This window comes from Vicia villosa, linkage group LG6, assembly GCF_029867415.1.
Source record: "Vicia villosa cultivar HV-30 ecotype Madison, WI linkage group LG6, Vvil1.0, whole genome shotgun sequence".
NCBI lineage: Eukaryota > Viridiplantae > Streptophyta > Magnoliopsida > Fabales > Fabaceae > Vicia > Vicia villosa.
Genome location: NC_081185.1, coordinates 74,829,838 through 74,844,186, shown reverse-complemented (window position 1 = coordinate 74,844,186; position 14,349 = coordinate 74,829,838). Strand labels below are relative to the sequence as shown.

The 14,349-nt window shown below is 38.9% G+C and overlaps 1 long non-coding RNA gene across 1 annotated transcript; it reads right to left on the bottom strand.

The window, feature by feature from the left end:
* Window positions 1-3,681: 3,681 nt before the first annotated feature.
* On the bottom strand, window positions 3,682-5,216 carry LOC131611669 (uncharacterized). Its single transcript, XR_009287081.1, has 4 exons — window positions 4,826-5,216; window positions 4,609-4,703; window positions 4,285-4,395; window positions 3,682-4,202 (listed from the first exon to the last, which is right to left on the bottom strand). It is a non-coding gene; the product is annotated as an uncharacterized LOC131611669 (long non-coding RNA).
* Between the last annotated feature and the right edge of the window lie 9,133 nt (window positions 5,217-14,349).

Below are 14,349 nucleotides of genomic sequence, written 5' to 3'. Positions count from 1 at the left end.
AAGAAAATCCCTGCAGAGACATCGTGGTATGGAGACCAAGGTATCTTGTGCTGACTGGAGATTTTCAATGGTTGTTTGATTGGTTCAGAATGAACCCTTCTGAAAGTGCTCCTCACATGGTCTTTCCAGAAGTGGTTTATCCTGCTGAAGTTGCTGGTCCTACTCCTCCAACAAACCTAGCAGCTATTCTTCAGGCGTTGGAAGTTGGAGCTTCTGAGTTGCCTGAACCAGAATATGCTGAGGCTGCTCCTGAGTTAGACTCAGATGTTGAGATGGAAGGTACAGAAGCTGAAGACCTTCCAGAAGATCGTCCTGCTGAGATTGTTGTCCCTGTTGGCAGAAGTTCTGGTGTTTCTTCTTCTGGTGAACCCTCAGCTCTGATGAAGACCTTGGAAGCTCTGCATCAGAATCAAGCTATGCTGGCTTCTCGTTTGGATGCGCAAGAAGCAGCCAATGCTGAGTTTCGCTCCTTCATGGCAAGGCAAACTGCAAGCACTGGCGGGGTTCATGACATTCTGGCGCAGATTTTGTCTAAGCTAGGGTCTTAGTCTTTGGTCTTTGTAGTTTTCTTTCCTTGTTGCATCTGTTTTCTGCATACATCTTTTGTAATTATGTTTGCTTAATCAATGAAAAGTTTGATTCTGTTTCTTTCCTTTGTCGTTTTATACATCTGAATCTTTTATATTCTTTTTGATGTTGTGACAAAAAGGGGGAGAAATAGTGATAAATGATTTGATCTATATTAGCAGTTGTTGGGAAGAAAGCCCCCACATTACTAACAGAACTTGCAAAGTTCTATGCTTTAAGTTGTGTTGTTGCAGGAATTGAAGATTCTCTTTAAAGATCAACATGAGAAGCAACAAGATGAATCAAGTTCTTGGATTCTTGAAGCAAGCTGAGTGCTATGAAGCTTCAGAATCAGAATCAGAAGCAAGAAGGAAGAATGTTCAGATATTCTGATGATAGAATATGATCTGACACATTATGTCTATTTGTTCTGACACATTCTATATGGCTCTGATACATATTATGTGTTCTGAAACATATTCTATGTTTTGACTCATTCATGCTGACTTTTGTCGTTTAGTTTTGATCTGTAACATTTCAGGATGTAGAGATGCTCTGATGATGCTCTGGTACATTCAACAATGTTCTGATACAATCTAGCATGAAGTGATGTAAGAAGAAATTCAAGCTCTGAAGCTGTCCCAATGGAAGCAAGAATCAGAAGTTGTGGATGTTCTGAAGATCTAAAGAAATTCAAGTTCTGAAGCTGTCCGATGGAAGCAGAAGTCAGAAGCTGGGAATGTTCTGAAGATCAAAGAAATTCAAGTTCTGAAGCTGTCTGATGGAAGCAGAAGTCAGAAGCTGTGAATGTTCTGAGGATCTAAAGAAATTCAATGTTCTGAAGCTGTCCTATGGAAGCAGAAATCAGAAGTCATGAATGTTCTGAAGATCAAGCACTGTGAACGTCTCTACTGAAATACTCAGGGAAGTCTTTTATTTATAAAATTCTTCTAGTATTAATTTCAGGGGGAGATTATTCATCTCAGGGGGAGATTGTTAATCTCAGGGGGAGACATATTCACATGCTTATGCTATAGCTGTGTAAATTGTCTTTAGCTGTCCGTTCTTTCTGATCGCAAATTCATATCATTTATATATGTTTTTGTCATCATCAAAAAGGGGGAGATTGTTAGAACAAGATTTGTTTTGATCAATATTCTTAGTTTTGATAACAAGAATATGAATTTTGTGTGAGATAATGTGGTACTCTAATACATTGCAATTTCCCTTTCAGGAAATATATAAAGAGTATGCACAAATCAGCGCTCAGAAGCTTTGTCTCAGAAGGTTCAGCATGCAACATCACAACATGGTCTGGCAAGACATCAGAAGATGGTCAAGGCAGAATCAGAACATGGGTCTATGGAAGCATCAGAAGAACTTGAGATCAGAAGCAGAAGCACTGAAGTTCTCATGGTATCACGCTCAGAAGCACTTCAAGGTCAGAAGACAAGAAGATGCTTTGCACCAAGCTGTTTGACTCTGATGATATTCAAACGTTGTATACACAAACATCAGATCAGAAGAAAGTACAGGTGGCAGGCTACGCTGACTGACAAAAGGAACGTTGGAAGCTATTAAAGGCAACGTCAGTAGACACAGCGTGAACAAGGCTCGAGGTAGTTGACAAAAGCGTGAAACATTAAATGCAATGCTGTACGGAATACTGTCATACCCCAATTTTTGACCTAAGATACCACCTCATATCATTTGCATATGCATCATTTGCATCTCTAACAAATTGCATAGCTTGTGTTTGCTACTTGTGACTCAGCAGGGTTTAATCTAGAAATCACTCATCAGTACAAGTAACAAATCAATTAGGGTTTTGTTCTCCCTTTATCTCAAAGGAATCATCTTCATCAACAATCAACATTTGGTCCTCAGATTCATTTCAACAAGCTCAAAGGCTCTGAACCAACCAAATTAGGGTTTTGACTGAAGATAGTATACTCCTGACTTTTGCTCAGAATTTGACATAATGACTTGGGACATGACCTCAAGACCCCAAGTGCATCATTTTGACCTAATCCATTGGCTCAGAACATCTCCTATACAAAGATTGATCAGACAAATCCTCAGATCAGGGTTTTTGAACTATCAGGGACTGAAATCAGGGATCACATTTGGGAAACCCTAAAAATCCCCAGGAAGTCAATAAAAGATTTCAATCATCCTCTAATAATCCCTATGACAACATCCAATGGAAATTACATCTCAATTCAAGACCTACAGTCATCAATTTCATCTGGTCGACAATTAGGGTTTTTGACCTAATTCATCTGAACAACTGACTTTTTAATCAAGACAAGATGTCACAACTCAAACCATGACTCAAGGTCTTCTAATAACTCAATATGATTCATTCATTCACTCATTCTTTGCAAGATACATTCATGTTCGTGGGTGATTTCATTTTAAAGGCGCCATTGCCAATTGGTGCGATTTAAGAGACTTGCTTGGAATCTATTTCTTGGTTTTTTAGGCTCATGGATTGCTCATGGTGAAGATTTGATTCATATGAATTATTTGATCATTCATGGGAATTTCATCAAAGTTGCAAAGAAAATATCATGTTTAATTCATTGTTGGAAAATTACTTCAAAAATGATTCAAGATTATGGGTTCAAGGATTTTAATTCAAGATCATTTCTAATTCACGGTGCAAGAATACATTTCAAGACTTGAAATTCAAAACTTCACTACTTCAAGGATATTCCACCATTTCCTTTTGAAAAAGGATCATTCAAAGGAATTCAAGAATTGATTCAAGACATAGAAATTGCATTTGAAATTCATTCAAGAAATATTCAAGTTTCATACAATTTCATTCAAGGATTCTAAGAGAAATTCAAGCATTTACAAATGATGTTTCTTTACATGGAACAAATGAATCCAAAATTCAAGAATTACATCATTCCAAAATTCTATTCACTTTCAAGAATACAAGTTCATACAATTCTAAAGTGGAATAAATTTGGATTACAAAGAATAAAAGAAAATGCAATGCTTTCTTGAATTCTTCAATCTTCAAAGTCTTCATCCTTCAAGTTCAAGCTTCTTCATGCTTTCTTCAAAGTCCTCATGCAACATGAAAGAGAAACATAAGAGGGGTGAATTTAGCAAAAGAATAATTCAAGACAAAAAGGGGTGAGATTAGCAAAAATCCAACAAAGGAAATAATTCAAAAAAAAAGAAATAATTCAAAAAGGAATCAAAGATATTTCATGTCCACTTGCAAGAGAAAAATCTCATAAAGAATATTCTTATTCTTTTTCTTATCTTGCAATGATTGAAACTTGCCATTCAAGTTTACCAAATGCCAAACACTTCCTTAACTTTTCCTATAAATAGAAGGCCTCACTTCATTGCAAATCACACCAAAGCTACTATACTACTAGCTTTCTCACTTCTCTCTTTTCTCTCATAGTTTTCAAGTTTCTTGGCAAGAAGAAGCAATTCTTCAAACCAAAGAAAACCACTTGAGAAGTGAGAATTCCTAGTTACAAAGTTCCATGGTTTGAAGAGAGTGAAGAAGAAATTCTTCATACCTTGGTGTAGAGAGTTCCAACTTGAAGTCCATCTTCAAGTCTCCCTAATATCCAAAGAGATGGTATCATCTTCATCAAAGGATCCTACAACAACAAGCAAAGTTGTTAGGAAAATTGTTAGTAACAATTCAAAGTTGTTAGTAACAATAAACAATTCAAGGTGTACCTCAACAATAAACCGGCGAACACCTCCTCGCCGTAGGTAAGTTGTATTCATCCTCATGCTCAAATATTATTGTTTAAATCATTCTTGCAAATATGTTATTATTGTGCATAGCTGGAAATTGAAAACATAGAGATTGAGTTATTGTTGCTGTAAGTAAAAGCAAAAATTCAGCAGCTGTATCAACATCAATTGCAGCAAAAGTTCATGACAGGTTCAAAGCCTCGACAACAAAAATTCAAATTGTTCTTCAAAGATTCAGCAACAGAATCTTCACAACAAATTTGCAGTAAGTTCATAAACAGAAGCATAAGGATCAAAGCTTACCTCAACATCAAAACCGCAAAAATCTCCTTGCTGTAGGTACGTCGATTCAACTCTTTCTCTAAATATTGTAGTTTGTTGCTGTTAAACTTGGTTCCCTGTTAAAACGAAAATCACCAGAAAAAAATCAAAACATGGAGACTAAGCTACCAACTGAGTTATAATCATAAAACTAAAAAAACGAATCTATTTAAGAAGTTGGAAAAATAATTCGTTTTACCTTCAAAATGAAACAACCAAGAAGCACCCTGAGAAGTTGTTGTTGTTGCTATTCTTCGTGAGAAAAAATAAGCACCGAGAGACCATAGTTGTTGTCGCCGTCTGCGGAAAAGATGATGATGAGAACGAAAATCCACCATGGTTGAATCTAAGTAAACACCACTGTTGCTGTTGTTCACTGAGTAAAAGAACCATGAGCTTCCTTGTTGTTTAACTGAGAGAAAAAACGAGTGATGGAGAGAATGAGTCGTTGTTGTTGTTGATTGAGCAGGGAGAATTTTATGTTGTGTTTTAGCCATGGAAGAGAGAAAGGAAGCATGTGAGAACGAAAATGAGAGGGGAAAGGCGCCTCTGCCTCTTTGCTTCATTCATTTAGGGTTTACAAAACCCAATTAGTTCACTTAAGATGGGCGGATCCGGGTTCCATCTGACCCGACCCGGTCCGGCCTAGCTTTCTTTTATTTTTTCAGCTTTTGAATCATTTGGGTTGCATACTCCAATTCGGGTTTCACACCCACCTCTGGCCCAATTATTAGTTCTTTTAACTATTTCTTTTAGTTTTCTTTAAGAAATTGTTTGCATAAAAAAGACTAAGTATTCTAATTTAATATAGGAATTAGTTTTATTTTCTAATCCATATTAAAAAACTCCAAAAAAATATTTTCTTTTTTATATTTAGGTTTATATTTGTATAATCTAATTTTAGATATAAAAAGAATTATTTTTTTTCTTGTTAAGTTTAATTATTTGTTTAATTAGCATTATTAATTAACTTAACTTCATCCAAAAATCACAAAAAAAAAATATATCTTTATTAGATTAATATTATTTGATTACCATTGCACATTGCTTGAATTTTCTAACTTCATCCGAGACTTCGAGATTATTTCTCTGTTGTTCTCTGTTTGTTTGGTCTTCCATTTGTTGTAGAACTCCATAAACAATTACTGGATGATCATGGAATTGCTGAAAGCTGTGAGCTTATTCGACGTTTCTTTTCTGCTGGTGTGGATCCTTAATATCTGTTGAGATCCTAATTTATTCCAAGCATATCACTTGAAGATCACGGTAACACCTCAAACTCAGAAATCCAATTTTCTCATTCTTCGAGGTAAGCCTAAAACTCAATCAACTGTTTTCACAACAGTAATCAATTCACTTTCAAATCATCCATTATTTTTCAAAACAAGTGGGGTCTCTCGAATATTAGAGAGTGTAAGTCCCATTTCTTTTCTTTTTGTACAGTTTGTTTTTTTCTTTAAACAATAAAACTTCAAAACAAAAATCTTTTCAAAACAATTTTCAAATCATTTTCAAAACAACAAAACTTCAAAGAAACAAACTTTTCAAATATACCATGGGCCTCCACGTAGGTATAAGTCCCAAGCCCCTTTTGTACATACCCATTCCAGTACATGAAATTAGGTATTTCATTGTACGCCTTTTGTACATATCTCAATCAATCTGTTTTTTCAACTTTGAATAACAAACCAAAAATGAAGGTTTCTTTAAATCTTCCCAAAAATACCATGGGCCTCCATGTAGGTATAAGTCCCGAGCCCTTGTAAATACCTGTTTACATAGCTTTGAATAAATTCAAGTGGACCTCTCCTCGAGTATGAGTCCCGAGCCCCCGTGTATACAAATGGATTATGCTTACAGGTATATTTCCTTCATAAACTCCATTATATACACACACTTTGTCATATATGTATAACTGTTCATATTTGTTCATGTACTTGTTCATATTTGTTCGTACTTGTTCATATTTGTGATTGTGTTATATATACTTGTTCAACTTAGTACAACACTAGGTTCCCCATAGCCTCCTATTGGGCTTCGTGCAAAGAATCTCCACTAGTTTAGGTTAGGACATAGAGTATGGTTTCCCGGTGAAATCGCTCTAAGAGCTCAAACCAACTATACCATGCCTCCCCTTGGGCTTTGTACAAACGAGTGACCCTCCCATAGCCTCCTCTTGGGCTTACAATGCAAGGACCCTGGATTGTCCCTCCCATAGCCTCCTCTTGAGCTTACAATGCAAGGACCCTCGGACAGCCTCCTCTTGGGCTTCGTACAAGGACCCACGGGCTTCTTATAAGCATCCCCAATATCCAAATCAAATACCCTAGGAGATTAGACATTTATCATCTCTATGATAGGAGTATCTCTTCTATATCATCACAAACAATCAATCAATCAAACTTTTTTGCCACAAGGCTGGCTAATCAATCAAACCGTTTTGCCACCGTACTGGCTGATTAATCAAAGTTTTTGTCACAAGGCTGACTTCATTGAAACTTTTGCCACGAGGCTGGCTGATTAATCAAAACTTTTTGTCACAAGGCTGACTTCATTGAAAGTTTTTGCCACAAGGCTGGTTAAACAAACAAAAAAACATCTTTATCATTCTAAGCGCCATAAGTGGCATGGCCCAGGGCTTATAATGAAAAGATTTTCAAACAAAAACAAACAGATGTATGTGATGATATAGATTAGATACATCGAACATTGAGATGACATATGTCTCTTTTCCTTTGCTTCCACTAGCATAAGTGGGAACTACGATTGCTCTGACTTTCTCAACATCCCTTTGAGAATACGTAGGCACAAGGTCATATCCTTGGCGAGCAAAACAAAACAAAAAAAACCACTCAAACCTTAGCACCCGTAGACCCGAGCTACAGATGCTCTGATTCCCTCTAAGGGATATGTATGCAGAGGATCGCGATGATCTTTGCGAGCATAATCAAACAAACACCTTAGGTCCCACCTATTTCACAAGAACCTCTCAATAACATGGAATGAAAAACAAAGCAAAGAAACCTATAGAGTACTATAGATACGTTGGGTGCTAATACCTTCCCTTCGTATAACCAACCCTCTTACCCAAGATCTCTCCCCCCACTTTTAGGTTATTGCAGCTTTTTTCCTTTTCCTCCTTTGGAAATAATAAAAAGTTTGGTCGGTACAAAAGAAAAATCATTTTTTTTGAGCACTCGAGCCCAAAGAAGGCATCAGGTGTCTCATCCACAAAAAAGAGGAACAAAACGATTTTTCGCCCGCGACAGAAAAATGGCGACTTCACTGGGGAGAATCTTTTTATTGTTTCCAAAGGAAGGGTTAATTCTATTTGCTTTATTTTTCATTTTTTGTTATATGTGTGGTTCTGGTTCTGTTACTTGTGTGGTTCTGTTACAAGTGATACATTATGGACAAATCCTAACCCGGATTAAGTACACATAAGAAATTAGGTGGAGGGTATAGTCATGTGCAGGCGCACGTGAGAATCCTTCCGCTCAGTGGAGGTTCCTTGTTTGTAATATATGTTTAGCGAGTTAATTGCGAAGACATTATTGCTTTCATTGAACTGTAGAAGCTGAGTTGGCTGTAGAACCCCAACCCATCCTGGCCTTATTAGGTTGTGGTGCAGAAACTATTCAGGTGAAGACTTGGATTAGTTGTCATGCGGAGAACCACACTCAGACGAGTTTTTCTTGAGAATATTGCTGGCTCATGAGTTTAATTGTGGAAAGCCGGCAATATCCGAAAGAAAAATGTAGACTCTGACGTATCAGTAGAACATGTTTTACAGGTGATTAACTAGAACTATCCCATGTTTGGTTCTCTGACCTCATGCTCGTGACGCTGGACCTTTGAACCTGTGTGTACCATGTTTGTGTTACCATGTTTGTGTTGCCATGTTTACAGTACCATGTTTGCGTTACCATGTTCGCTTTACCATGTTTGAATATGTGGCATCCATGCATCCATGCATTCATACATCCATAAAAAAATAAAAAAAATAAATAAAAAAAAATCTTTTTCCATAAAAACATGATTTTTTCCAAACAATTAGAGAATTTTCTTTGCAAACATTATAGGATTAGGTTATGGAGTGGGTAAAAAGGCATACCAAGAGGTACGGTTTCAAAGAGCCTAATGTGGAAAGACTGAAAGAGTTAGCGTCTTTTGTACAAGATCCTTCTGATTTTAGGAAAAGCCATGGAAAGCTTTTGCCTATCTTGAACACTCATGTTGATGAAGGACTTCTCAAAACTCTGGTTCAGTTTTATGATCCCGTCTACCGGTGTTTTACCTTTCCAGACTATCAGTTGGTACCAACCTTGGAAGAATATGCCAATCTTTTGGGTATTCCTGTGTCTGACAAAATACCTTTCAATGGTTTGGAAGCCATTCCTAAGTCACCAGTCATTGCAACAGGTACCCACTTGAAGAAATCTGAAATAGAGAGTAATTGGACTACCAAAGGAAACCTTCCAGGTTTGCCTTCACAGTTTCTAATAAAGAGAGCCTTTGATTTCATCGAGACTGGTAGCATGATAGCTTTTGAAGCTGTACTAGCCTTGCTCATCTATGGGTTGGTTCTGTTTCCCAATATCGACGACTTTGTTGATATCAATGCCATAAAGGTCTTTTTGAATGGAAATCCCGTTCCGACTCTGCTTGGTGACATGTATTTCTCTGTCCATCATAGGAATCACCAAGGTGGTGGAATTATTGTATGTTGTGCACCTCTGTTGTTTAAATGGATTGTTTCACACTTACCTAAGTCTCCCATTTTCATGGAAAACCGGGAAGGTTTACGTTGGTCTCAAAGACTTATGTCTCTTACTAATAATGATATTCAGTGGTATACCTTGGCTCGCTGCGGTACATAAACCATTGAAAGTTGTGGAGAATTCGCCAACGTACCCCTCATTGGTACACAAGGAGGAATTAACTACAATCCGGTCCTAGCCCGACGACAACTCGGGTATGCAAATTCAACTAAACCCATTGGCCCTACAGTGGAAAGCTACTTCTATCAGGAAGGAAATGATCCTCAAGGGTTGAAAACAAAAATGGTGAAAGCCTGGTACGACATCCGATGGAAAGAAAAAGGTGAGATAAGGAACTGTATCGCCACGAACGCCTACATCTGTTGGGTGAAGAAAAGAGCAAGGGAGTTTCAAATGCCTTATGATTATGAAAAACCCATGTTCCCTGTGGTACCTCAACGACCCAACATTCCCGCTATGGAGGAATACCAAGACACTTTGACCAAGATGAGGATAGAAAAAGACGCTTGGAAAGAAAAGTTTCGAAGAACTGATGTGGAAAATAGAAAGTTGAAGAAAAGAGTGAAAGATCACGAAGAAACTCTCTATTATCAAGACGGATGGCTCATAAGCAAAGATGAGAAGATTCGTCGGAAAGACGCCGCAATCAGGAGGTACATCAAAGAAAACAAGAAAAAGCTTGGAGGCTCAACAAGCAACGCTCCGATACCTGACAATTGGAAGAATGTGGTTGACAAGCTGAGAGCTGAAAAGGCCGAGTAGAAAGCTTACTATGGGAAAGAAATCATGAGGCTCAAGCTGCACAATGCATTTGGTTCTTCGTCTGATGAAGATGTTTAGGATTTGTTTAGATTTTCATGTATCATTTGATTCTGTAAGGAGCTACGCTCCAATGTTGTAACATTTCCCATTATTTCAATAAAAGAATTGTTTGTGTTCAAATGTTTGCAAGGAAATAATCTTTAAAATGTTTGGAAAAATCATAAATTTCTTTTTGCATACATCATTCTGCATATCGAGTCTGTTGTCTAGAGTCTTATCTTTTGGATCTTTCTCCAATAGATCGTCAAGCTGTCGCGTCTCAAAGTTTCTCGACCGCGCTCGCAATCAGATCACAGATACAATACTCGTTCAAGCAGAAGAAGAATAATGGAAAGTTCTGAACAAGAGAATATTGAGCTTCGTGGTACAGTGACCACCCTTCAGGAAAAGTTGGAAAGTCTCACTACTCTGGTTGACTCCTTAATGGCTGCACAGAATCAGCCTCCGCCACCCAACAGTCAAGCAACAGTGACATCTGAGGTCACTACTCCAGTTTCTACAGTTGCGTTCGGTATTCCATCTTTCTCCATGCCAGAAGGTTGGGGCCCGCCTTTTAGCTTTGGTACAGGTTTCCGCCATAATTTCTCTGGGGTTCAAACAGCCACAACTGAAGCGCCTGCTGCACAAAGTTCACAGTTCACTCCAAATCAGGGGGTAACTTTTTCTCAAGTCACTATGGCACTTTCTCAACCCACTATGACAGTTCCGACCCCTACGGTTCACACTGTTCCTTATGATGGCAATGAGATTTATCATGATCAAGGTGATAGCACAAATCAGCGTAATCTTGTGGGAGATCTCCAAGAGCAGTTTAACAAGATGCAGTTGGAAGTCAAAGCTATTCGTGGCAAAGATTTGTTTGGAAAGAATGCCCAGGAGCTATGTTTGGTTCCCAGTGTACAAATACCGGCTAAGTTCAAGGTCCCAGACTTTGAGAAGTACAAAGGTAGTTCTTGTCCACAAAGTCATCTCGTGATGTACGCCAGAAAGATGTCTACTTATGCAGATAATCATCAGTTGCTTATCCATTACTTTCAAGACAGTTTAACTGGTGCCGCACTGAAGTGGTACACAGGCTTGGATAGCACTAATATTCGAACATTCAATGACCTAGGTGAGGCCTTTGTCCGACAATACAAGTATAACTCGGATATGGCTCCAGACAGAGATCAGCTTCGATCCATGGCTCAGAAAGATCATGAAGCTTTCAAAGAATATGCCCAACGATGGAGAGAAACTGCTGCTCAGATTAATCCACCGTTAAAAGAGAAAGAGATGACAAAGATCTTCTTGAATACTCTCAGTCCGTTTTATTATGAACGCATGATTGATAGTGCTCCAAGTGATTTCACCGAAATGGTAAACATGGGGATGCGTCTAGAAGAAGGAGTCCGAACCGGACGTCTGACTAAAGAAGGTGGATCTTCAAGCGGAACCAAAAAGTTCGGAAGTGGTTTCCAAAAGAAGAAGGAACAAAGTGTTGACATGGTGTCCCAAGGAAAGTCAAGAGGGAACGTCAATCGTCGACGACAGGTTGCTGCTATCACACCAGTCGTTAATACAGCACCAAATCCGGGATTTACCCCGCAGTTTCAACAACAACAGCCTCGACAACAGGCTCAGCAGTTCAACAATAATCAGAATCGTGTGCAAAGAGCTCCACAGTTTGATCCGATTCCAATGACCTACACAGAATTATACCCTGCTTTGATTGAAAGAGGTCTTGTTCAAACTAAAGCACCACCACCAGTACCCGAGAAACTCCCATGGTGGTACAAAGCTGAGGTCTCATGCCCTTATCATCAAGGAGCACCTGGCCATGATCTTGAGCATTGCATAGCCTTGAAATATGAAGTTCAGAGGTTGGTTAGGTCAAACCTTCTCTCATTCAGAAATTTGAATCCAAATGTGCAAGCAAATCCGCTGCCCAATCATGGAGGGCATGTTGTAAACATGGTGTATGGATGTCCTGGTCCATACCGAGTCTATAATATCAATTACTCAAGAGCCGATTTGGTACAAATGCACGCTACTCTCTGTCAAGGGCAGAATTTTCGCCAGCATCACTACGGTTTCTGTAGCATATGTTGCGTAGATCCTCATGGATGTTCGATTGTGAGAAGAGATCTCCAAGTGCTGTTGGATAATGGTACTATTCAGATCTACCGAAATAGGGATGAGAATGAAGTTAACATGATAGGATGTTATCCGCATGAGCTTTTAGTCTCAGATATCAACTCGGAAATGCCTAAAGTTAACGTCATCATTCCTCATTTCAACATGCCCGAGCGCATAGAAGTTACTTACAACAAGCCAAGGGTTCCTATTGCTCCTTTGATCATTTGCCTACCAGGACCTGTTCCTTATGACTCTGACAAGGCAGTTCCATACAACTACAATGCCACAATGATAAAGAATGGACAAGAGGTTCCTTTACCTACTCTTTCATCTGTCGTGAATATCGCCGATGTGAGTCGAGTAACAAGAAGTGGACGTGTGTATACTCCACTACCCCCAAAGCATCCTGTTGCTCCTGCAGCCGGACAAAATCCTGTCAATGTTCCAGTGGGAAATCCTGTGGAAACTCCTGTCAGTAATACAAACACTGATGTTGGTCAATCCAGTGGAACCAATGTCAATCCTGACTTTGATGAAATTTTGAAGCTTATCAAAAGAAGTGAATACAAGATTGTGGATCAGCTTATGCAGACTCCTTCAAAAATCTCAATACTTTCATTGCTTTTAAACTCTGAAGCCCACAGGGAAGCCCTGATGAAGGTCTTAGATCAAGCTTTTGTAGACCATGATGTGACTGTTGATCACTTTGATGGGATAATAGCCAACATAACAGCTTGTAACAATTTAAGCTTCTGTGATGAAGAACTCCCCGAGGAGGGTAAAAATCACAATCTTGCTTTGCACATTTCTATGAACTGTCAGTCAGAATCTTTGTCCAATGTGTTGGTAGACACCGGATCTTCCTTGAATGTGATGCCAAAGACGACTCTTGCTCGCTTGTCTTACCAAGGAATGCCTATGAAGTTCAGTGGTGTAGTAGTCAAAGCATTTGATGGATCGCGAAAATCTGTTATCGGCGAAGTCAACCTTCCCATGACAATTGGTCCACATACATTTCAAATCACCTTCGAGGTCATGGACATTCAAGCTGCTTATAGCTGTCTGTTAGGACGACCATGGATCCATGAAGCAGGGGCAGTGACTTCTACGCTCCATCAAAAGTTAAAATTTGTAACAAATGGAAAATTGGTAACGATAAGTGGAGAACAAGCCTTGATGGTGAGCCATTTGTCCAATTTCTCTTGCATAAGTGCCGATGATGTGGAAGGAACTCAGTTCCAAGGTCTCTCTTTAGAAGACGAATCTTCCAAAAAGAAAGCATCAATCTCTTCTTACAAAGAGGCAGTAAAAGTAGTGAAAGATGGAACTACCACTGGCTGGGGGCAAGTTGTGATCCCGACCAAGAATGAAACCAGAGCAGGTCTCGGATGTTCACCAACATTCTCAAACTGCACCAAGAAGGATGAAACCCTTCGTCCGATCAAAGAAACATTCATTAGTGGAGGATTCCTCAATCCAATTCCTCAAGAGGTTAATGTCCTTATCGAAGAATGCATCGAAGAAGGTCTCTCCGATGATGAAGAAGAATGGAAATGTTATCTCAACGACTCGGGATATATATCTCAGGAAGAACCATATCCTCCTTCGGAGAAATCCAATGGCAAAGAAACTGAGCCTGTTCCTACAGAAATATGGGACACCTTGGGACAACCAAGTGGAAAATTTGATTACATGGTGAAATACACTGCACCTGAAAGTTCAAAGATCGCGATTGAAGATATCCAACCAACTGGATGGGGAGATTCCTTTGAATATAATAGTCAACCAGAAGAGGCTTATCAGCCCTGTCAATTTTCTCAGCAGCCTGAAATTACTAAAGATTTCAGCTTCAACGCACCTGCCAAGGTTTATAATCCTGAAGGTGGTTATTATCACATAAATGCCATTTTTGAAGATGAAGGGGAAGATGGTCCCGCAGTTGACTCGGAAAGTGTCGCTGACAATGAGTCTCTTCATCCTGAAGACTGGGAAATACATCCTG